The sequence below is a fragment of the Solea solea genome, chromosome 13 (assembly GCF_958295425.1).
Source record: "Solea solea chromosome 13, fSolSol10.1, whole genome shotgun sequence".
NCBI classification, from domain to species: domain Eukaryota; kingdom Metazoa; phylum Chordata; class Actinopteri; order Pleuronectiformes; family Soleidae; genus Solea; species Solea solea.
The window spans coordinates 21,417,995-21,444,121 of record NC_081146.1 but is presented as its reverse complement, the minus strand read 5'-3'; the positions used below and the strand labels follow the sequence as shown (position 1 = coordinate 21,444,121).

General features: G+C 39.9%; 1 long non-coding RNA gene across 1 annotated transcript in view; it reads left to right on the top strand.

Moving 5' to 3' along the window:
* The window catches only part of LOC131471120 (uncharacterized), a 47,822-nt gene extending 26,546 nt beyond the window's left edge, over positions 1-21,276 (top strand). Inside the window, exons 3-4 of the long non-coding RNA XR_009241975.1 lie at positions 20,955-21,057; positions 21,165-21,276. This is a non-coding gene — a long non-coding RNA (uncharacterized LOC131471120). The remainder of the gene's footprint in view (positions 1-20,954; positions 21,058-21,164) is intronic.
* Positions 21,277-26,127: the final 4,851 nt, after the last annotated feature.

Sequence of the window (26,127 nt, the reverse complement as noted above, 5' to 3'; positions counted from 1 at the left end):
ACAATCAGTTGTGGCAAGTGACTACTTCACAGTGAAGACTGTTGAGCAGTTGAGGGGAATTCTTGGCACAAGTCACATGTTGAACACTAGAGGTCAGAGTTGAAATGCATGTTGTGGGTCATGATACTGCTGCTATTGCTTTGACATATTTCATGCGGTTAAGTCAAGTTAACTGATTAGTTTCGTTATAGTATTTTGGTTATATATGTGTCCTTGGTATTTTTTTCCACTTCCTATATGTAGCACTTAAAAAGACATATAGAAATATGGGATTTATGTTACTAGTACATGTATGATTGGTCAGCGCCAGATGACATCATGCTACATCAAAATTTGAGACTGATTTAACCCCCCCTCCCCCCTGCAATGCTGTGTTGTTGGAGTCCCTGTTGCACTGACAAACTGACTCCATCCAAAGAGTTGCAAAGTATTACAGAACTTATAGTTAAATGGGAGTCAGAGCTAATGTCGGCAACTTACAGAAACATTAGACAGTAGATAACTATCACCGCTGGCTGGTTAAAAGCAGAGAAAAACAATTGCTGATATTTTTCAGTATAGAGCTGTTGTCAGTCTAGGATGCGACCTGTCACATCACCTGACGTGCTTTGACTTGAAATCCATGGAGATGAGCCGTGATCACAAAACTTGACAGTGAATATATTGGATCCTTAAAATGCCCCTGGCATGCTTTTTACGTGTTTGGAAACGGCCAGAGACGACGTCATTCCAGTGGTACAGTTGGACTATGACTAAATATAATACAATTCGTCATGTGCATACTCTTTTTGTTGGTTATTGCACTCATGCTACCATGAGTGTGTGACCGAGGAGAAGTGGTCTGGACTCAACATGCCCGACCATTGCACTTTACTGTTCCTACATGCTAATGCATCACAGTTATAAACATAGAAGCAAGGGGAAATGAAAAGGAACCAAGCAATATTTTTTGGGGTGCTTTCAACAGCCTGTTCCTGAATTTATAGACACTTTAGAGCAAAATATGTCTGCAGAAAATAACACTGCTGCAGCTGCAAGCACGAGACAGGAGCCTGATCCTTAATATACTCCCGCTGTTAAACTTATATGTGATGAATATATTTTCGCCACAATAGGGATGTTATGCTCAAAGTCTGTGTTTGTTGCTCTTGCTCTGTCCACTCTATAAGCAATCTAACTATATGCAGACACTACGATTGTTTTTTCGTAGTGTCTGCTACACTTACTTTACTGTTCCACGCAGCCACTGGATATGATGGTAACAACTGATAATAAAACAGCAAAAAGCATCCATCATCCATGGATCATGTTCATGATAAGCACATATGAACATTCCCCCTGTCATTTTTACAACCCTCTTAACTCCGAGTTTCACAGTTTGCCGCATATATTGTAATAACAAGTTCTAACTGGATCACATTTTGGTCCAACATGTGAGCGCAATTGTGATTACTGGTGTTGCTCAAGTATTGCATGTTGGACCTTCAAAGTACTGGCAATTCTTTTTTTGCCCTTAAACTGATGTCTGCTAAATTCAAGCCATTATCAAATAAGTTCACATCATGCTGATTAAGCTCCACATGACACAGTTTTTCTCAGAGCTACAAATTTAACATCATGACAGATGGAGTTAGTGAAGCAGGACAGCTGCATACAGTTGGACTATGGCTGAAAACGGCAAGACGTGGCCATGAAAAGTTTTAAAAATCAATTCCATTGCTCGAAATGAACCTGGTTTCTCAGTGAAACTACACAATCGTAGTTTAAGATTTTGGTGTAATGTAATTTCATCCATTAACAACTACCTGACAACAATCACAGCTGCTGCTGCTCCTGCACTATGCAGCTCCACAGTTCCTGGATGCCTCTACATTAAAAGACAGATATACAGTAGAACAAATAACACACATAAACACTGTAGAAATAAAAATGTAAAGCCTTGCACAACAAGAGAGGGAGCTGTCTCTCGCTGTGTGTGTGACAGAGGTTCTGCACTGGAACTTTAAGAAGAACTGCAAAGGCAGAACAAGTGTTGTTAAAACTGTCATGCTTATACACGAGCTGCAGCATCATGACATTTATTCAGTTTCATAAAAAAGACACTTCTGTGTGACTGAACGATGACCTCTTCAGCCGAAACCAGACTTAAACTGCCCTTAAAGATAGACTGATACGACTCACATGACCTCTTCTATTCCAAGAACTCAGGCTTATTGGGTTACTTGTTAGAACACTAAAACTTGATTTTCAAACTCAAATTTGAAAAGTACCACATTAAATTAACAAAAGGCTCCCTTTGATCCCTTTGAAACGTTTAAATCTAAAGAAAAGTACAGTCGTAAATCACACTCGATCTACACTATGTTTGCACTTGCGTTACCCGAGACATATTAGCCTCCATATACTGGAGTTCATATTCAGGTCAAACAGGTTATCAGGATTCAAAGCAGCTGAATGAAGAGCCAATGTTCACTACAATGTTTTAAGGTGGTAATGATTGCTTACCCTCTATAATGTCCTGTTACAAATGCATTGCCTCGGTTAATGTCTTTTCATAAATGCCTTTCCTGTCCAATGTTCAGGTCAGCTGTCTATTGCAGCCGTGGTCCACTAAGCTTTGGGGGCTTTTTACAGATGTACTGGTGCATATGTCCATCTGAATGAGAGTATGGGGGAAGCCAGCGTGTCATTTATCCAAGTCAACATAGCAGCTGAACTAATAGATGTTCTGCCAGAAAGACAGGAAGGCCGAATCATTCAGAAGTGTCTTTATATATGCAGCTGTGGCTGGGAAGAAGAAGGAAAAAAGTGTTTGGAGCCCGTGCAGAGGAGTAAATGTTTCCCTTTGCGGAGCTGGTCTATCAAAGGGAGGCCTTGATAGAAATCTTGGACCTTTTATAAATCACATCTGCAAACAATTTTTCAAATGTTGCTTCATGTGTTCAAATTTCTTTTGTGTTTCCAAAACGGAATCTGTTACAGGTAAGCATTCGCCCAGATGCGTGAGGATCAAAGGACAGTTGATTAGGTAAAATGGAGGATATAATGAAGCTTGATTGGCTCACTAACGTTGTGTGCTCGCACAGATGTGAGAGGTCAGTGGTATAAAAGAGTCATGGGTAATTTATTCAGATTCACCATGTGTTTGCGGAGAATTCTGGGTAAGAATGACACTTTCAGTAATGAGGAATCGTGTGTTATCCGACCACAAACAAACATCGTTTTGCCTGCCTGAACTACATCTGATTAGTTAGTTTGACCAGTAACATGCACACAGCACAAGCCTAAAAAGATGCAGGTTTGTCAAATGCTGTGTTTCCATCACGGTACGGTTCCGTTTGGAATAGTTAAGCCCCGGGTTTCCCTTGCATGTGTGCTGTGCCCGATCTCTAAATCAGGGAGATGGAGAGAATGAACAACTGCTCAGTTTGTGCTGGTGTTTCAAGGAAGTGACATTTTTCTGTCGCCCAATCAGCTGATTGTCACGGGTAGAAATGACTGTTACCATACACCATTTTACTCTGGTATCCCAAGGCAAGGGTGCCTCAAGTGGAACCATTGGGGCTGGGTTTTTTGGTACTATTCCTATTCCTAATGGAAACGCACAAAAATACAGACGGTACCGTACCAAACCGAACGTTCTACACGGGGGAATCATGAAGAATAACATGAGCATACACAACATATGTCGGTATACAAAAACATTTACCAAATTCAGCTGCCATTTTATTTAGGTTAGTTCTCATTAGAATGAACCCAATTTTCTGTGTACGAAAATACTTGTAATGTAGTGCAACGTTATGGAGTCCAACCCTTGTTCTGTCTTAAAGATTTCTGTTTCACTTACTATATAAACTGCTCAAACAAAATACAAGAAAAGACACCCTTCAGGGTGAATTTTCTTGTACTAAAATATCAAGAGCATGAGTCTTAGTTCTGCTTTTAAGTCAAATTTGGACTACTGGACCAATATATTTAGCTGACTTTCGTAAGACTCTTTATCAGAAATGTTTGTGTTTATGCAGCATTTTACTTTTATTTCCACCCCAAAGCATCAGTTTGTCTAAAAGAACCGTGACAGAGAGGAAGAAGCACTCAAGGTTTTGTTTTTCCCACGGGTCTGACTCAAGCTGCAGTCAGGAAGGAGGACAGAAGGGCTGCAGTTTTCATTCTGCATATGCTGGAGAAATCTGTGAAAGAGAACTTCAGGTTGGCCTGAATGAATTTCTTGAAAATTGTCTGATGACTCAAGCAGGGACACTGAGGCCTGGAGAAGGTTTAAGATGTTTCCCCATGGGGGCGCTTATTGGGTCACTGCACGAGTATGAAGTAAAACGACCATACGGTTGAGCCTCAGTATTGTATCCCATCTTTGCAAGTGATGTTTGCAGTGTAGTCTGAAGCGACTGTGATGAGCAACAGCACCAATAGGTTTAGGGAAATGTTCTTTGTAGCTGTTAGAATTGCAGAAGCAAAAAAGTAATCTGTCATGAGCTGCGTACACTTCATCATAACACAGCCTCTAAAGCACACACAAAAGAAATCACAATCTAGTAACACAGTAATTTATCATAATCACTAATATAATTATTGCTTTTTCTCATTCCTGGGTACAGTAAAACTATTACAGTTGTTATGTGTTACTGCCCAAAGCTAATCATTAATAATACAGACATTGTACCAGACTGTGATAAAGGAAGAAGATGCTTTCACAGAGTCAGCTGATCAGTAGTTAGATGCTGAAACAATGTGACTGCAAACACAAATGGACAGACTTAATTTCCTGTGAAGGGTGTCTGAGCCACAGATTTAGAGATGATGATGGGGTGAGGAGTTCGGAGCATCCATCTCGTCAAAAGGACCCATTTGAGGTGGCTTTAGCTTCTAATTAGGATTCCTCCTGGGTGCCTTCCTCTGGATGTTTTCCAGGCACATCTCAGTGGGAGGAAACCCCAGGGTTTGCCCAGAACTTGCTGGAGGGATTATATATCTGATCTGGCCTGGGAAGGAAGCAGGAACTCTCAGGAGGAGCTGGAAAACATTGGTGAGTTAGGGAGGTCGGAAATATTCCGTTGCTTTGCCTTCTGCTGCTTCACCCAGATAAGCAGAAGGAAAAGGATGGATCGAACAGATATCAGAAATCAATTAAACCTTGAAATAGAAATCTGATTTAGTCAAAGGGACAGGCAGTAGATCGGGTCATGAAGTAATCAACAGGTTGGAGATTAGATTCATGGCTCTTCTAGTCTGCCGTGCCCACCTGAGAAGACTTCCCGAAGGACTGCTGTGTTTTTGAAGTGTGCAGCTGCCATGGTCATCGTGAGCTGATGATCCAGCTGCAAACATTTCTCCAGCCCCCCAAAAAGAGAAACAAACAAAACTCATCCACAACTATTCACTTTTGGCTCCATGGCTTCACATAAAAACACAATTTCTTATGCAAGGAGCAAATGAAGACAACAACTTTAATATCCCCCACGTTTTACTGTTCTCAGATCAGCGATGTTTAGCTCTCATATCGCCCAGAGACGTTATATATGTAAGATTTGTTTTATGTCTGGACAGAGGGAGACAACTAGGACATTGGAAAGTAAAGCAAGACGACTGCAAGCAGGTTAAAGATGAAACGAATTATACTTCTAAAAAGAAAATCTTGTTTTTGAGCAGAGATAAATGCGTCTTGCCCCCGCCCCCAGGTCTGATAGTTTTGCTTGACTGAGTCTGTTTTCAGATGAAGGACACAGAATATTAACAAAAACATAACAGTTCAAATCAGTTTTGTTTGTATAGTGACCCAACGAAGCACTTTTTAACAGGTAGGAATCAATGGCTAAGCCAAAATAGAAAATGTGCATCAATCTGCCTTGGTTTATGTCAGTTTATTTACCTGTAATTATGTGCTAGGACTATCTATAATTCTTCATTATTAAACACTTAAGAAAATAGATGTTCTTTCCCATGTTATTTTATAACCTCTGATCCATATTTTCCTGCAAACTCCTTATACAGTACCATATTTAGTTAATTTTGGTTATTGTCATAGGATCACGTTTAGGTATGAGGTAGAAAAAAGAAAAATGAACACTGTTCCAACAGGAAACAGGAAAATAACAATGATTTCCTCATTCCTGGTTATGCTCCATGTTTTGAAATATTTAAACCAGTGTTTCTTCCTGAGGTAAATAACTGTTGATGTGCTAAATCCTGACTCATTCGGATTTAATAATGCACAATGTGAGATGTATTATATATGTTTGATTTGCTCACCTCCGGTGCACAATGCGTCTTGCCCAGTAGAAACCAAAAAAAGACACAAAAGGAAAAACTTTGGCAGTGTGTCTTTGGATCTGATAACAATCTGAGCTGGCTGGAATTCCCAGGAATTCCAGTTGAGGAGACACAGAGGAGCCATGTCTCACTGGGCAGGTTTCTCTGTCTCCCTGTCAGTGACTGGCTACGCTGACAGGACCCATCAACACTCGCCGCTCAGCTTTCCACACACTTGTGCACACACACAATCACTCACCATCCCCTGACTGCCATTTGATTCTTATCTCGCACAGGTAGAGATAACAAAAAATCCGCATATGATGGGAAATAAAGTAAACATACAGCACATACTGTCATATACTGGCCAGGACTTGTGAGACAGAGCAGCTGTAATGTCAGCATGCGTGTTTGTGTTGTTTTTCTTTCTCTGACACTCCTGCGGTTTCTTACTCACTCGCTTTTTGGCTCTCTCTCTCTGGTAATGTGCTGTAACTTTTCTGTCTTATCTTTGGATTCCTATCAGGTCAGTCAAACACGTCGGTGTTGCACTGATCTGAGACTTTTTCTCTGCTGCTCTGCTCGGTGAGGCTCAGCATGACTGCAAAAATGAGGCCCAGCCTTTTCACTGGCTTCAGTAATTACAGTCACTATGACTTTTTTCTGTGTCGTTAGTTTCACACTTAAACTTCCAAGGGGGTCGTTTTGAGCATTAATTAAAACTATGTGACCCTGATGTTGAAAAATGTTGATCAGTGTTCCTCAAACTTGGAAATTATGATATTCTCAAAAAAAGCCCTTCAAAAAAGGAATTGACAGAGATAGATGGTGAATATAAAAGTAAACGAAGTATAAAACATACAACCAAAAGTAAAAAAAATAAATTAAAAAAATACATTTAAACATTACATTTCATATTACATCCAATGACTATGTGGACATGTGTGCAGGTTTGTTGCTGAAGCAGCCAGGAGCTGTGAAGTTTGCAGCTGCTTTCAAATGGTCAGGTAGCAACTTTCAAGATTTAGCTCCCTATATCGGCAAAAATTCACAGACGGCCCCTCCAACCCTTATATGATAAATAATCTGACACTCACAAAAGGTAGTGTAAACATTTACAATATGCAATTTAAAAATAGAATTCTGAGGAGCAATAAATACATACATTGTCTTGCTTTCTTTTCTCCTCTAACTCTTTTTTCTTCTTTCTTTATCCGGCTATTATTAGGGCCCACCACAGTGATTTAAAGTTGGTCAGCACTCAGGGGCCCCCTTTTGGCCTGGGGCCCCAAGCATTTGCCTGCCTTGCCTGTTGGCAGGCAGTGCCTCTGGCTCCTGTTATAGAAAAGGCTGTCTGGGTAAAAAGATCTCTGAAAATATGTAGTATTCAGTCAAGAAGAAAAGTTATATAAACACCAGAGGAACATAATTATATTAGTGTTGTTCTTGTTAGTTTTGGCTCTTTTGGTCAAATACTATCTGTTCATAAATATCCAGGTGTATTTGTACCAGTCCTCCTCATATATACTGTATATCTCACTGCAAACAATACTTTGTGGAATCAGTGGAATGAATAAAAGTAAAATATGTAACGTTTCTGCATTAAAATATCTTAAAACTACTTACATTAGCCTGGCCATTAAAGTTATTGAAAACTCAAAGAAAAGTACACATACAATGAATTCAGGCTACTCACTGCTCCACCCAATGTGTCAAACACAGTGCAGTTTTAGTCAGCAAATCAAGTAAGGAAGTTGCAAAGATGATAATAAAGATAAGCCACAGGTCTCCTATAGCATAATATAATGCTCATAACACCCAGTTGTGCCTCTTCGCTGCTAAACTGCTTGTCTCTTACTTGGAAAACTCAGAGCTTACTCACACCTCCCTTTTGTTAATGTAATAATAAAGACGTTTTATTTACAGCCACCTTTCACATCTCCCGAGGTCCCCTTGTGCCTTTTGTTATTTCACTCTATTGTACTTCGTGTTGTTTTGTGTCGTGCATGACACTTAGCAAACATTTCACAGTGGTGACATGGCACTGTTTGGAGGTTAAGCAAAGTACAACATCACACTTTTTTTTTTCTTTTTTTTTTTTAATTTAGGCTCCCTTGAAGCTCATTTAGTCAAAGTAATTAGACGTTTGTGTCAGAAGTGCAACCACAGTGAGTAACACACACAGTCATTCTGGCGAGAGTCCGTGGCTCTCGACTCCCACGTGGTATTTGCCACACTCGTTTTCCCACTGTGAAAGCACACACACACACACACACACACACACACACACGCGCACACACACACAGGCACATTAAGGTTCAGCACTGCACAGTGTATATCCAGTCGTGTCTGGTTTTTGTCCTCACATGTAATCAGTGTTGCTCGCTGAGGGACTGCAGCCATTTTGACTTCCTAACAAGGAGAACACACACACACACACACACACAAACTTGTTTTTATAACTCAGTGTGTACACATTATAGATATAATGCATTACCTAGCCCCTTACTCTAAACTTAAACAGCACAACTAAGTGCCTCACCTTAACCCTAAACTAAACCCAATGCTAACCCTAACCCTAAAACCAGGTCTTAAAGTTTGTGGGGCCCAGACAAATGGTACCCACAAAGAAGGGGTTGTACATTTTGGACCTCACAAAGATATAAATACATACACACACTTGTACAGTATTCTTAGTGAGAACATAACCCTTAACCTAACATTAGCCTTAAAGGAATACTTCACCGATTTGCATTCAGCTTTGTATCAAACCAGTGAAGTATTCCTTTAACCCTAAAACTAAGTCCTAAACCTTGAAAAGTCTGTTAAAGTTGTGAGGACCAGTCCAAATGGCCAAAGGTCAGACAGTCCTCAAAAAAATTGTCCTCACAGCCTAGTACAGACATGTACACACACTCATTTTGGACAACCTAAACAAAGGCTTACCCCTAACCTTAACCATAACCACAATTCAAATAAACTTAACCAGTTCCTCAAAAATTAAGTTCTGACTCATCAGGACCAGGTTTTGTTCTCCATATGAGGATTTCTGGTCCAGACAGGCTCAGTGCTTATGCCAGAAAATGGTCCCTAAAGAGGTAACAAATACACACACAGATGCACACAAAACTTATCTCACTGGAAAAACACGCACAACACTGCTAAGCCCCCCCCCCCCCCAAAAAAAAAAACAATGTGTTTGATGAGTGTGCCAAAATAGCCGAGCATTTGACTCATAAAATGAAGTTTGATTCAGTTCCAGGTGAAGAGAAACAGACGGCCATGTCGCCAGAGCGGGAGAATAGAGGCCGTAGTTGAAATGTCAGACAGACCTTGTACTTTTCTGGCTCTGGCTGTTTCACCACCGCACGCTGACAGTAATTGAGCCTTGATTACGGCAGTTGATATGGAGCGGGACACAATAACTCATCACTCATTTTTTTATGACACACCCCTTCACATCTGCACACCACAGTAGTGAAGATAAGTTTCCATCCCATCTCCGTCCCATAATTCTACTGAAAAGTCAAAAACAACTAGTGGACATGCAAATGTATTAAAAAGCTGAGGATATCAAGGAACTCTTTGTATAATCAGTCCAATCCAGTGATTTTAGACCCTTTAAACTATGAGGCTGCCAACAACACATTTGTCATTTCAGGCTGTTTCACATACATAATTAATGTCCAACTTTATAACAAATATGTTTCCCCCTTAAAGCAGAAATAGCCCACAACATGACTCAGCTAAAATCCTATTGCTGACCACATGAGGGTCACACGGGCCTACTTGTACTTTAACCAATTAAAATATAATATGACATAAGTAAAATAGAACTTCATAAGTGAAGAGTTTTCACTTGGTCGGCTCGGAGTCATTGCTTAACCGGCAGAATCTGTACTGCTCAAATTAGCGGCCTTACCTCTTGAGGGCTTGTATAAACTTGGTGTTGTCACACTGCTGTAATATTTATAAGTCGTGTGTCAAGATGTGGAGGAGGTTTGGAATTATCTCACAGAAGAAAAAGAATGTTGATGCACACGTGAGGGCACAGACGAGGAAGTGGACTGCGAGTAAAAACCAAAGATCCAGAAAAGTAGCATTCCTGCCACACTGATGAACACATTTTGAATAAATAATACCAACATAACGTCTCATCAGTTTCTCTGAGTAATATTCCTGATCTTACTGGATACTTAAGAAAGTCATCAAACCAAAAGTTATATATACGGCTGTTCCTGTAAAATCATATCAATTAGAAGGTGTTTTGTCATATTTTTGTCCCTGTTTCTGCACGACTTTGCCTTAAAATCTAAATACAAACAGCTGATCTGAGTCCCTGTGTTTCCTTAATCTGCTGCTAAAAGGAGACATCGCCCTCTTATCTCGCCGCAGGAGTATTCCAGATGTTTCTGTCAGCACCAAGAGGAAAAGTCCACACACACACACACACACACACACACACACACACACCAGCTCTGATAAGCTTCTTTGATCCTGAGGTCACGTTGCTAAAGGTGCAGAATGCCGGCTGATGGAATATCATTATGTTAAAATAATAATAATCAATCACAACTGCAGCTCAAGCACGTCCATTGTTTCACGTGTTCATCTGTTCTACATTTGATCTGCAGACAAACAAAGCTGGTGACAGAGACAGGACATACTGCGACATCTGCTACATATCAGGACCCTGCTTCTGTGGCTCTTCATCGTTTTTTTCTGTCTGATCAGAATCAGGGGTTTAAAGACGAGGCTTCCATATCGTGTGTCGCCACAGAGAGTAAAAGATCCCCCGGAACTAATGTGTGATTTTAAACTCCATAAACAAAACTCAACATGCCTCAGTTATGACCGTTAAACTCCACGTTCGTCTCTCCCACGTCCCCACGACACCACCTGTCCGTGACGAAGCACACACCAGGACAACCGTCCGTCCAAGTTCACGTTGAGATGTAGATATTTAAAGCTCCAATGTGTGACTTCTGCCAGTGTGGCCTCACATGAGAGCATATGAAGGGGGCGCGCAAATATGTAATTACGCATGTTAACACACAAACACAGCGCAGTGTAATTAGAGTGCAATTACAGCGGTGGAAGTCAGTTATCATCGGCCTCCAGCTATAAGCTCCTAACACAACATCCTGCCCCGTGAGGGGCGTTAAAGGAACATTCACGCCTTTCTGCACATACTGACACATGGAGGGCCATTCCTCACGCGCGCTGAAACATCCGGCACTGGCGCTGCTATATGATAGGGATACTTGACATTGCGGTGGCGGGATGAAAGATAGCCGCACATCCAGACGTCGCGGGGTCTCTGCCAGAGGGCCCGATCAGAGGAAGGAGAGGCGTGAGAAAACGGGTGGGTCGAGGGGAGAAGGCCAGGGAGAGGTGTGGGAAGAGGAGGACGGGGTGGTTACACTTGTGCACTCAGTGGGTCCAACAGCTGTGAGCAGAGAGGCCTCGCTCTCCAAACCCGTGACAAACTGTCGCACCTGTTCATGCTCTTACACAAACAGTGTGAGCTTCTTCAAGAGGACGCTCATGTCTCTCAAGGGTCCTAGAATGTTTTAAAAATTCCATGAGGTGCAGAGGAGACTCTAAGGACGACAGAAGGATTTTTAGAATCATCTAAATACTTTAAGAGCTCTTAATGGTCGAGCACCGTCCTACATCTCTGACCTTCCGAGACCATATGACAAGATCATTAAGATCTTCAGATCAAAGACTCTCAGAGGCCCCTCGGAACTGTTTCAAAACCCGAGGTGATCGTTCCTTCCAGGCCACGGCTCCACGGCTTTGGAATGTACTTCCCTTGCCCTTACGCTGCCTTGAGTCTGCTGATTCTTTTAAGAAAGCATTAAAAACATATCTGTTGAGAACAGATTTTAGCTCGAGTTGAATGGCTCTCATTCTCTTACTGGTTGTTTTTTTTTCCATGTCTATTTACATTGGTCTTAAAAATCTAATTTTCATTGCGTCCACTCTCCCATATTCTCGTTTTGTGTGCACATTTTATCTGCTGTGAAGCACTTTGTGAAAATAAACTTTGCTTGCAGTGTCCAGTTCACCGTTTCTGAAACTTTTAATATCGGGACTCACTTTTTAAAGATGACAAAGTATGGAAACCTGAGTCGCAATATGCTGTTAATTTGTTGACTTATTTTTACTGCCATCTCTGTAACATCTGTTATGAATTTGAAGAGGTGAACCAACTATTTCCAAGAGATACATGCTTGATAAATGAATCACCACTTCAGCTGCAACTGCAAAAGTATTTGCTGAACCCAAAAAAAATATCTCCCTTGACCTGTGGCTCCAGAATCAGTCTCATTGTTGTATGATGTGTCATTACCACTTTAAACTCTGTGAAAACCTTGGAGATAAACCTGAACATTGGTGAAATCAGCACATGAATAGAACATTACATTAAGCTGATATGCATACTTGTTGTATTTACTTAGTACTTGTACTCATAAGGAGCCTAAAGTGACCTTTTTAAAGATGGAAAACTATAAAGACTATAACTATAAAGAAGGTAATTGAATTGGTAAAAACAAAATGTTTGTAAATGAATTACAACATCATTTAATGCATGTTATTTATAACAATCTTAATTAAAAACATTGGGGGACCCAAAAAAGAACTCCTGCAACCCTTCCATGGGTCCTTACCCAGATTTTGGGAACCACTGGTTAATTAAAACAGTGTTTAAGACCAAGACAGAGATGGATTACAGTTAACAAATTAAAGATATCTCATTTAAACCGGCGAAAAGAAAAGCATGAAAGCAAGCAAAGTTCCTCTTAATTACATCAAAGAAAGGTAAAGGAGACCTGAATGAAGGTATTATGGATAGAGGAGGGAACAGAAATGTGGGAGGGACGATAGAATAAAAGGAGGAGGAGGAGGTGAAGGAGAGGCTGGGGCAGAACGTACAGTATCAGATGACATGTCAGCTTCCTCCTGCAGGAGATGACCTGCCCCGTTTCTGCTCAGGCGCTGGAGCCTTCACTCTGCTCTGATAAGAGTGACTGACTCCAGCACCTGTTCATTCCCTCTGCAGATCGGAAGACAGACAACCACAGACAAGCACGGACTAGCACTGACTGCCTAACCTCACTTACTAATATAAGGGCGGACTAACCAGTGGCCCCAGTAAGGGAGGACCCACAAAAAACCTGCTATGAAAAGTTACCTTTTTTTTTATTATTTCTAAGAAATGTGTCATAAAATCAAACCATTGAAAATATTTCATCAGAATTTTGTATCTAAAGAAAATGATGTTAATTTACACACAAACTAGTCTAAACCCAACTAATGGAGCTTATGGACACCTGTTCTAAATCATGTCAAATAGGAGAAAACTGATAGAAAACTGAAAAATGCTGCCATTTTGCATTTCTGCAAATCATAAGGGTTCCCACTGGTCCTTGAAATCCTTGAAAGTTTATGAATTTGAAAAAAATAAACATTCAAGACCCTTGAGAGTTTTTGAATAATCGTAGAAAAACGTGACGTGAAAAGTGATGACGTTCACAACTATTTAGGGCTAAATTCTCACTGGGAACAAGACAGATTAGTGGATTAGTTGGATTTGACCAAAGCCATGATACTAGCTGTCAATTACCTTTAATCTCTCAATTTTCCTGTCTATTTTCCACTAAATGGGAACATAAGTAGCAAAATGACTCATGTTTTATTTAAAATAGCTAAAACTAGTGATTGACAATATTAAATGTCTATTTCTCATGTTTAATTGTTGTGGGTTGTTATGGTGTTCTGAGGAGAGGATGTTGAAGCTCTGAGGACAAACCATGTTTTGACCTACAGTACAGCCCTAACCAGGTCCTTCTTGTAACTCATCCTATACAAAGATTACTCATTGTGATTGAATCTAACCACATTCATAAATTCATAAGGAAATGGCTCCTGATAACCGTGTTTCCCCATTTCCCACAAGTGGTTAAATCACTTTGACATGCAGGTCTGTAGACATGTAAATAGGAAACATCATTAATGTTCAGACAGGATCTGTGGTTTGCTGAAAAATACAACGGCAACATAAAAAAATACTGAGGACTGTGTTTGAACAACTCGCACAGATAAGTTGAAAATTATTTGAGCTCCTATTATTTACCTTGAGGCCAGTCAGCCGGGACTCTAACTGGGAACATATTTGAATTGTAGATAATTATCTAATCCTCATTAAATCATATTTTTTAAAGCAGCCTCGTGTTCCTCACTACAGCTGATGAGAATATGTAACGAGGTTGCGTCACATGTTGCCTTGTCTACAATTCTATTCAATTAAATGAACACTAAAATATTGTGCGTGCTGACAAACTTCAGCCAAAAGAGTCCGAGGGTCTCGATTCACCGGGAACACTGTGTGATGTCCTCAATGGTCCAGAGATAATGGAGGCTGGAGAAGAAGCCTGTCACTGTCTGATGATCAGATATACAGTCACAGAGAGGCTGACCTCTGAAGTCTGTGGCCCCTCACTCTCCTGCAGGGCTAATGACACATCATTAACCTCTGACAGACTAATGTCTCTCTGTCTGTGTGTGTGTGTGTGTGTGTGTGTGTGTGCGCTTGGATTGAGGTCTTTGTGAGGTCCAAGAAATGTACAAACCTGTCTTTGTGAAAGAAGTCTGACCTTGTGGGGACGGTTTGTCCGGGTCGCTCAACTTTAAAAGGCTTTTTCAGGGTTAGGATCTGGTTTTAGGGTTAGGGTTAGGGACAAGGGAATGCGTTATGTCTATGAGTGTCCTCACTAAGATATAAAAACAAGTTTGTGAAGGTGTGTGTGTGTGTGTGTGGAAGGAGGATGTCATGTGTTTGCAAAGTAAACACTACTTAGACGCGGTTTACCAGGCACAACTGCTTACTGTAAAGAGAGGCCCGACTTTTTCAAAGTAAGAAATTATGTTACAATCCAACTTTGTCTGGATTAGAGTTTGTTTTATTTTATGAGTGACCATATTTGGATGTAACCAAGTGCTTTTTGGTCTTATGATATGATGAAGTGATGCAGTTTCATGCCTAAAAATATCGCTGTATAGGCTTTATAGGCTTGTTTCCTTTAGGAATTTTTTATTTAGTGTTTAAATTAAATCCTAAATATGAGTATAGACAAGGTTTGCCTTGGATACTTGGTCAACCATGTCCCTCTTGATTATGTAGTTCATTTGTGTCAAAACAAATGTGATTTGAAGAAAAATATGCTCCTTACAAAACCTAAAAATTGAGGAAAATACGCTTGGAAATGTCGTTTTTTTGGGGGGGGGGGGGGGGAAATCTAAATATAAAAGCTGCAGATCAGAAACACCATTTAAAGAGTACTGCAACAGGTCAGCTGCTGGATAACAAAGCTTAAACAATATGTGGGAAACATTCTTTTCTAAATGTATTAATTGCTTCATATTTTCAGCCGTTCACATTTCAAAAACCATATTTTTCTCCAGCTGCCGCCGTGTTGTACGGCATTCTTGGTCAGTCAGTCACCAGCGTTCGTGCCTGGAGAGTGAGGCCAGATTCGTTATGGGAGATGTGTGTGTGTGTGTGTGTGTGTGTGTGTGGCGCTACAAAAGTGTTTTTGTTGTTGTTCTTCTTAATCAAAGCCATCCAGTGGCAGAACGTGATAACAAGCAGCCTTGGAAATGCAATCCACTGGAAGATTAATCAGATATGTTTGACTGATGTTATCTCGCTCCCTCTGGGCAAATCAAGACCCCTGCTTCTGCTGTTCTTCCTCCTCCAGCTGCTCCTCTTCCCCTCCTACCTGCATCTCCTCCTCTCCGCCAGCTCTCCTTCCTGTCAGCTGGTCGTCCGCCCGCCCTGCCACCTCTCCTGCAGAGTCCTGACTCTCCTCTCCTCCCTTCTCTCTCTCTCTCTCTCTCTCTCTGGTAGCAGCAATGGCGGCCCATTGCATTTGCAGCAGATGAGGATACAATGAATACAATGTAAGCATGAAACATGATTTACATCAGAGATAATTTGCCTGTAGTGAACCTCTGTGTTGCATTTGATCTTCACTATCATAATTCTATTCAAATGTGTCATTTTCCTATGAATGTTCTATGTATGAATCCTTCTGACTCATAAACACCGTGGCTCAGGACATAGAGCTGGTTGTCATCTAAACAGAAAGTCAGTAGTTTGATTCCCTGCTCCTCTAGTCTGCATGTGGAAGTGTACTTGGGCAATAACACTGTATATAATAGGGCTGCAAGGATTATTTGATTATTAATCGATTACCAAAGTTAATCTTCAACTGTTTTGATAATCTATGAATCGGTTTGAGTGTTTTGAAGCAAGTTTTCTGATTTTTCAGCTTCTTAAATGTGAATATTTCCTATTTTCTTTGCTCCATGTAACAAAGAAATCATTAAAACTAAATCATTTTGGTTTTTGGGCAAAAACAAGACATTTGAGAACGTCATCATTTCCATGTTTGAGAAACACCGATCATGATTTTATAAAATTTTATGGACCAAATTAACAGATTAATCGATTATGAAAATAATAGTTAGTTGCAGCCCTAATATATAGATGGGAAGTATGGATGCACGGTACGAGTGGGTAAATGGCATAACAGCAAATCACACCACAGTTTCCTTTTTAGTGTCTTGCCCAAAGACACGTGGACTAGAGGATGGAAATATCCAAATAAACCTTTTACTTATAATGTGTTTTTAATCATAAAGCACATTTTATTCTATATTCTACCACTACATATAGTTAAATCCTTTTTGCCGTGTGATATCCGTGTTACACAGCTTCATATTCCAGCAGCTCTCGCTGATTTAAAGCAGCCATTTTCCAAATTTCTAGAACGTCACAGTCAATTTTTCATTCCTGGAAATCGTCTGATCGTCCACCAAAAGCATTAAATCCCAACTCTGATACACACACACACACACACACACAGGACGAGACGCAAGAGGGAATTTTTCATACATATTATTTATTTATTTCACACACAGGCAGAAAATAACTTTGAATCAGGCGTCTGCACGGTGAATTGTCCACAGTGATCAACGCACTGGAATGTAGCGGTTTGTTAAGCAGCTTTTAAAACTAAGTCATTAATAATTATAGTTATTTTAAGCGTATTTGCAAAGCTGAACTACAAAACTTCATGTTTAGACCTGTCACAGTCCACCTGTAGTTCCTCCATGGCCCACCAGGGGTCTGGTCTTCACGGTCTCAGTTGTCTGACAGTAAAAGAAGGATCTTCTTCAATCAGGTTCATGAGGTTTCATAAGGACGCCGTCAGATTGAGTGTCAGAGAGAGAGAAAAATAATACACATTACTTTTGAGTCTCACGCCAACGTTAACTGCATTTCTAGAACTTGCGTACTTTAGCGTTAACTCAATGACACTCTGCTTCCTTTCTGGCTGCTTTAACCAGAGTCGCACAAAGAGACGCATTTACTTTAGTTTAATTTAGTTTGGCAAACTAGACCAAAAAGGAAAAGAAAAAGAAAAAGAAAAAGGCATAAATCCAACCCAACTTTATTTGTGAAGCACTTTAAAAACAACCACATTCTACAGAATAATAAATGAAATTCAGAATGAATAAAAGTCCCCATGAGGCAATAAAGTGAAAGTGAAAAGACATAAAACATAAAGACATACAATAAAATACAATAAATAAAATAACAATCCTTTGGAGGAGATATGAAAGGCAACAGAGAGGAGAAACAAGAGATGATGACAGAATTAGAAGACCATCTACTATAAACTGCTCAAATATAAAGACAATAGGACAGTGTATGTGTTAGAGGACGCTGGTGTGTACGTTGGCTCTTCTCAGTCTGATCTGTCTACTGCAAATAGGAATTATTAATGTGATCATCATCATCATCATCATCTAAGGGTCAAACAAAGTGGCTTCATCAGTGGTAGAAACGTGTCTATAAAACAATATCGTTAACACATATTGACAATTTGTAAACGGCGTCGCTCAGTGCAGCGTTGAGTGAAACATGCACATAACTGCCATCAGTCCTCTCACCATCATCTACACCAGGTATGTCCAAAGTGCAGCTTCGGGTTTATAATGTATTTCTTGTGGCCGTTTATGGAGGGACTTGGTCACGTGTGACCCCCATTAGCTCAGCTGGTAAGGTGTTGTGTGACAGACAGCCATAATATGCACTCATCTCATATTATGTTACTGGCCTCCAGATGTGAAAGAACTTTTCACTCCTGCGTGACTTAGATTTGGTTACATTTCCATTTAAAAATGATAATTGTGACAATATCATATCCGGTCATTACAACAAAAAGTAAAATAAATACAAACTGTTCACAAAGACTTTTACCACTAGGTTACATGTTACCAATATTTCTCCTATTTTATTCTGTATTCGTTACTTCGAACCTCTGATCTACAACATATAATTAATACATCCATGCCACAGGTATTCACCATCAAATATCAATTTTATTATGTTTTCTCTGCATGGTGTGTGTTCTAAACAAGTGATGGCTGTAAATAAACGCAGCATTAAAGTGTTCTTTAAACTCTAATATTGTGGCCTGTAGGGAAATCCCAAACATCAAAGATTTTGATTTGATTTGATTTATTTTTTCACCACCGTTGGATTTAAATCTAACTTCTACAAAATGTGCGAGAGCTGTTTACTTTATGATCTGGAACATTTTCATAGGTAAACACCGATAATGTTGATTTGGACCCAACTACATGCAAGTAAACACATCTGTGCGCACACACACACACACACAGCGTGCTCACATATAATATCAGTTAGCTTTGGGGAACTTGTGAGGGATTATCAACATCAAAGTCAATAGAAATGTCAGCTTGGCTATCTTTGGAAATGCCAGCAACCCTTTGCATATCCATACCACACATCCAGTAGCGCACACACACACACACACACACACACACACCTGCCCCTAGCAGAGGAGGTGATTAAAGCTGCTCTGGCGAGTGTGGCTTTTGATCTCCAAACGCACTGGAAAGCACTTAAAGGCAAAAAGACCAGTTAAGCAGCAGAAGCAGATGACATCACACCCAATCAGGGTTTCCCCAGTGCACCTCGGGCTTCCTCCCTGCAGCACGACCCACTAGATTCACGGGATTAAGCAAATAGACCCCGGCACTCAGGTCGCTCAAATGTATTAGTAAAGCAAAAATGTTTTCAGGACATGGACTATTTCTGAGTGTGAGTGTAGTTACTCCGGAATATTACAGGCCAAACTCAAAATGGAAAGTCATTTTAGTATTTTGTATTTTGGCAACTTCAAAAGTTAGTAAGAATTAGAGATAACTCGCGGTGAGACTGCAGAGTGCAACCAATCGAAGACTGACGTCTCCCTTCTCCCAAGTGTGCGGGTCGAATTTAGCAAACCAGAAAGTATGTAAAAACACTCTCTTTTTTATAAACTCTCTTAAAGTGGAACTTTGCAAATCTGGTCAGTTTTTCCCGCCTTTTTCTCTATGGAGCTCCCCCTTGTGTCTACAGCTTTAACCTCACTGTCGTAAAAACTCTCCGCTTCTCTGCTTCTTTTTCACCAGCTCTGCCATGATGAATGTCTAAAACAGAGGCGTGTTTATATTTTTAAGCTCTTATTGCCCACACACTGAACAGTTGTTTTATTCCCTGCTTTTTTTTTCTCTAGTCCGGCCCCCTCTTGACCAGACTAGATGCTCATTGGCCCCCAGGTCATTTTCCACTTAAAGACAGTAGGGGGAGTGGAGTCATCCCTCAATATCCCCACAATATTTAACCGCCAGAATGACTCTAAAGATGTTACATTAGGGTAAAAATCCTGCATGGTTCCACTTTAACTGCCTCACTTTCTCTTTTAGATCAGGTTCATGTGGGCAAGTTGCTCACATACTCACGGCTCAAAATGGTGGCCTCGGTTAAGCACATCATTACTTTAAATACGACACATAAAAAAGGCTTATTTTAAGGCTATGAAAACCTAATGATTTTTACAGATTTACAGCTTTACAAATTATGCAAGCATAGAAAAATTCTGAGGCTGTAATTGATTGGGTTTTCATCTTAAAACGAGGTGTTGTCTCTTTTCATTTATAAGACAATCCTGGATCTATTGTCTCCTTATATAGGCTCATTAATTATTCTTAAAAGTGGTGGATAATAACAATATATGATCTCAGGAATTAAATGTCCTAGAGGTCAAAGAAAAAAAAAGGTCAATCTGCCTGTACACATCTGCAAAAACTCTGTGTAAATGTTATGGTTTATATTTAAATATTTTAAATACTCATACTGTATTTTTTTCTTTTGAAAATGATTTTATGAATACATGTGATAACGTAAATTTGACTTTGTCTGCCAGTTATATGTCGTCTCTTGGAACCTCCTGTAAAAGAGATTTTTAATCCCAGTTTCGGCAAAGGTTACAATAATAATACTTACAGGGAATAAATCTAATTTCTGCCAGTAAACCCACCTAAATGTTACACACACTGAACCTTTAAAATGAAATTATTAAACAAAACAAAAAAGCTTTGAAAGGGAATGCAATGAAACACATGTCAATGTGGGCATAGAGTTTCAAAGATGGAGAGATTGCCTCAGGTCATCTGTGGTGTAAAAAAAACATGTGGATCTGTCCAAGCTCATCAGGTGGGAGAAGTTCAGGACAGAAATGTTAACATTTTCATTTTTCCAGGTGATTCTACACTCACAGCAGCTTCATCAGGACCCTGTGATGAGATGGTGACCTGATCAGGATGTACCCAACGTCAGCTGGCTCCAGCTCATCCCTAACATATGTAACACTAGTTTTTATTTTAGTTCAGTACACTTACTGAAATCAGACCTCGTCATTTCCTCCACGTTTGTTCACCTCTGACCCTGACTCACTCATCTCCATCCACAGACCGGTAACAGGAGACTGCTGTCCTGGGACCTGGGACCACCTGAGGCTATCAGCTCCAACACAACTCATCCCCCCTGCAGCTGCTCTCTCACACACACACACACACACACACACACACACACACCTGCCTGCATATGAAACAAACAAACCGCAGCATGTGTGAGCTCACATTTCTCAACCAAAATGAGGTCACTACATGGAAACAGAGGTGGTGGTGGTGTTTTAACCACTTGTGGTGTTTTGGGCTGTAGTCTTTTCCTCTTCTTAAAATTTGGTAGTGTTATAAAAAACATAATGAAAACAAATCAGGGTTCCCACAGCTTGGTTGATATTTGAAGGACTTTCCAGGAACAATTCCCTCAAATTCAAGGGCTGCTTATAAGAGCCTCTTCGCCCATGGCATCCACTTTTGTTGATTGTCCTTGGGATCTTGAGTCAATCAGTCAGTCTTTGTCATTTTCTTTGGTGAGACAGAGATCTTGGAATTCTCATTTTGACAGAGTTGACAGTGTCCACAACACCGCTAGTGATTATGACTTGACGTTTGTTCTGTGTAGGCCTATGTGTGTTGTGTGTTTCCCCCCTGGGGGAGGAATAAAGTTCAATTCAATATAGTCTACGTACATCAAGCAATGCAGGGCATGAAGCAGTAGGTGGCGTCATAACAAACAAGGGAGACATTTTAACCTAAATATCAACTTAACTTCTTTCTTGCCCAAAATTCTAACACTTTCAATGACCCATGTCCATTTAGGGCAGGGGTCACAAACTCAAATGACCTGTGGGCCACTGATGGTCTCGTCTGGTCAGTCGGGGGCCAGTCAAGTAAAAAAAAAAGCCCAGCTTTTTTGGGAAAAGCAACAGTTGTGGTGGACGTTATGAGCTCATATCATCAATATGCCGTATTAATTCCTTTTTTTATTTGTACACTATTGCCTCGTGGGAGCTTTTCTGTCTTTTATCCATTATTCTGTACAGCACTTTGGTCCACTGTGTTTGTTTTAAAGTGCTTTACAAATAAAGTTGGATTGAATTGGATAATTTCAAAATATAAGTGGTTGTTTTAAAAGGCAACAATAAAAAAAACATATTTATGATGCAAAATTAATCTATTCATTTAAAAATAAAAACATATAGAAATGACTCATTACAACTTGATATTGTTTGGAGGGCCACATGAAATCGATTGGAGGGCCACATGTGGCCCCCGGGCCGCCACTTTGAGACCCCTGATTTAGGGTAATTTTCAAAAACTTGTATGGGCCTTGAAATACAGTATTTTTTTAAATTCACAAATTTTCAAGGACCCATGTGAAGTGTGAAAACAGGGGAAAACACACAATGGGATTTAAAACAACAACAACATATGAAAGTTCTCATAAGACTGTAGAACTTTGCTCACTATGTCAAAGTAACTTCCAATTAACAGTAGTTCCCGTTCAACAGTAAACAATAACTGTACAAAAGGTACAAATCTAATATGATGTGGACAAAAATCAAAATGCATGCATGTCATTTTATTTCCAAATAAGTAATTACTACCCAAACTGTTTCCATTGTAAACTTTAATTTATACCTTATTAAATGGTGTTACATTGCACCACTATGTTTTTATTTTATTATGTGTTTATACATCACAGTACACACATACATAACATAACATCAATGTAGGGCTTTAATTTACCACAATTTATAATAACACATAATATAAGTATTGATTAGTGTATAAAATGATAATTTATGACTAAGCATTCGAATGCCACAGCCTGTCCCTATCTAGCTTTAGCCTGTATGTATGTATATATATATGTATATATATATATATATATATATGTATGTATATATATATATATATATATATATATATATATATATATGTGTGTGTATGTACATATATATGTGTATGTACATATATATATATATATATATATACATATATGTATGTACATTTATATATATATACACACACACACAGTCTGGTTCCCATGACTTTAGAGGACATTACAATAAGATAGTCCTTTATTGGCTTTTATTCATTTCATGGGGACTTTACCCTGAACCTAATCCTAACCTTAACCTAATCCTAACCATACAACATGTCTTCACTTTAAAATGTAATAATTTACATTATGGGGACTTTGATTTTTAATGAGTCCCTATAATGTGCCTGTGTAAACAGATTTAGGTCCCCACAGCATGAGTAATACCTGGAAAACACACACACCCACACACACACACAGTTGACCAACACTGAGTACGTTATCTAAATTGAATTTTGCTGATTTCACACAACAACAACCGGGGTTGGAAAATGTTGGCCTCTGCTCCGTCAGGCTGCTGTGACTTAATTGGGAACATAATTGAAACCAGGAAGCTGTTAAACCCAAATCCAGCCAGCATGGTTTAGAGTTCAAACAGGTTTACCGTGACCCGGCTCCTCACTTAATTAAAATAGGACTATGAGAAATTGCTTTACAGTGGTGGTCATGACTGGTTCAAGTAGAGTCTAAATCATTAAAATCCCAGCGTCAGCATGTGGGCAGAGCGGGGAGCCGCTGCAGTCGATGTCTGCGAACCATTTAATGTTTAAAACAGAAACAATTAGGTTATGGATAGATATTTATAGCTGCATCAAAAACCCAACTTGGATTATCAAAATGTTTGTTTGTGGTAATGATGATTTATTATTATTTGGTGTTGAGTGGTGTAGATAATGAAAGTCATTCATTAATTCTCTGCTGCTTTCTTAAGATAGCATGTTTACCAATTAAAAAGGTAAAAGTAAAAATGACCTTGACCATTGACTTCTTCTTCTTCTTCTTCTTGGGTTTCTCCCTTTAGGGGTCACCACAGCAGATCCTCTTGACCATTAAAGGTAGGGTTGGAGATCCTGGAAAAACAGTTAGAGCAGGGCTACATTTTCAATTCAAAGGTCCAAGCCCTTTTCTTCAGACATTTTCTTGGCTGTAACTTTGCCCAAAAATCCTCTTTCATTTGCAACCAACACCTGTTGTTGGCAGCTTTTCTGCCATAACGTTACTGAGACTCTCTTGTTGGTTTAGCAGGGGGGGTTGTGTGAAGAGGATTTTAAGCAATACAGTAAAAAATGCTCCAGTAAATAGTCTCCCACCGCTCCTTTAACCAAAATTAAATTAATTCATCCCTGAGTCTAAGAGAGCCTGAAAAAAACTGTAAGTTTTTCCCCCCATTGATGTTTTTGCGATATCGTATTCTTGGAAAAGCTAGATGGACGTGAAACTGTCGTAAACAGACTTTCAGTTTATCAGATAAAGTAAATATTGTGATTTTCTTCAGGCACAAACACAAAGCTGAGATGATTGGTCAGAGATGCTGCGCTGCTGTAGGGAAACACTAACTGATGGTGGCGCTAGAGGAAGAGTTACCTGCAACAGATATGAACAAGTACCAATTGGTTCATGGATATTTTAAAATAGTTTACTGAAAAAGAAGAAACCCATGTCTGACCAGAACACTGAAAATCATTATATCTGCTTACTAAGTGGATGTTTCCAAAGGAAGTAAATTAAAAAGTCATTTTTGAGGTGTGCCACTTATGAATGCCACAGTCAACCACGGCTCGGAAAAATCCCCAGACCCGCGGGACAGAGACATATCAAATGAACAGGCCCCCGTTTAACAATAGCGTAATGAGAGGAAATTGTGCTGGCATGGATTGATTCTAACTTCCGCCCTCTTCATAAATGATCTGGCCGGTTGAGCGAGTGCAGAGATTTGGATGAAGGTATTGTGCCACCGGCTCTTCGGCTCTCAGGTTTCAGGAGGAGATGGATGAATGAGCTTCCTGTCATTGTGAGAAAGCAGAGCCTCGGGGGTGACCTGAGCTCCAAACAAACACAACACTCAGATATTCATGATAACTTTAACAGCACACACACACACACACACACACACACAAACACAGGATGCTCATATAGCACAAGAGCAAAAAAACAGCAGGCAGAAAGTGTGGTAAACCTGTAAACTCTTGAACTCCTCCTTCCTTTCCACTTTAAAACCAATCTCAGTTCTCATCTTTAACTTCCCCTGCCCACTGCCTCTTTCCGCTCAGAACTAAGTTACAAAAGGTTAGTGTTTGAAATCCACAACTAGGAAATGGCAGACATTTTTTAATCATGTCTCTAATGTTCTCTCAAGGATGCCAATGTGGAAGTATATAATATATAATGAATAGCCACAAGGAGGCGACGTCAATGGCTGCAAAATGAGGAAGTCTATGGGAATTTGCCTGCTTCTCACTAGGTTTGCAACATCGGAAAACATTTTACAGAGAAGTTGATCGTCTCAATCACTAGATTTGGTTCTTCTTCGATAGCATATCATTTCAATTTTCTAAATTCACTCACTCATGACTCATCTTCTACTGCTTTATCCTCCACATGAGGGTCGCGGGGGGCACTGGTATCAAATCCCAGCTGACATAGAGCAAAAGGTGGGGTACACCCTGGACAGATTCCAGAAAAAACAACAATCCACTCTCACACGCACACCTACGGTCAATTTTGAGTGTCCAATTTGCCCCAGATCTGCATGATTTTGAATCTGGAGTAAAGCCACGTACACATGCACATTCCACCCAGGTCTTTTTTAAATTGTGTTCCCATTTAGAGTGAAATAGATAGTAATGCACAGAAAATATAAGCGGGCCAGTGGACAGGATAATTCAAACAAAAGTGAAGAGACCCATAAGTCCAAAACAACCAGAACATCTCCTTTTTGAATGTGCCTTTCAACTTCCCCCTTTTATTTGGCCGACACAGAAGCAACGTGAGCTGGTGCAGCAGTCGTCTCTCATCACCGTTTGTTCTCTGAAGTCCTCTCGGTGTGTCTTGGCCTGAGCAGCAACAACATGATTTGGACTTATTTAAACACCGCTCCTCTTCAGTGTCCTGGAGTGACTGAAGGAGCTTAATCTCCATTGTGA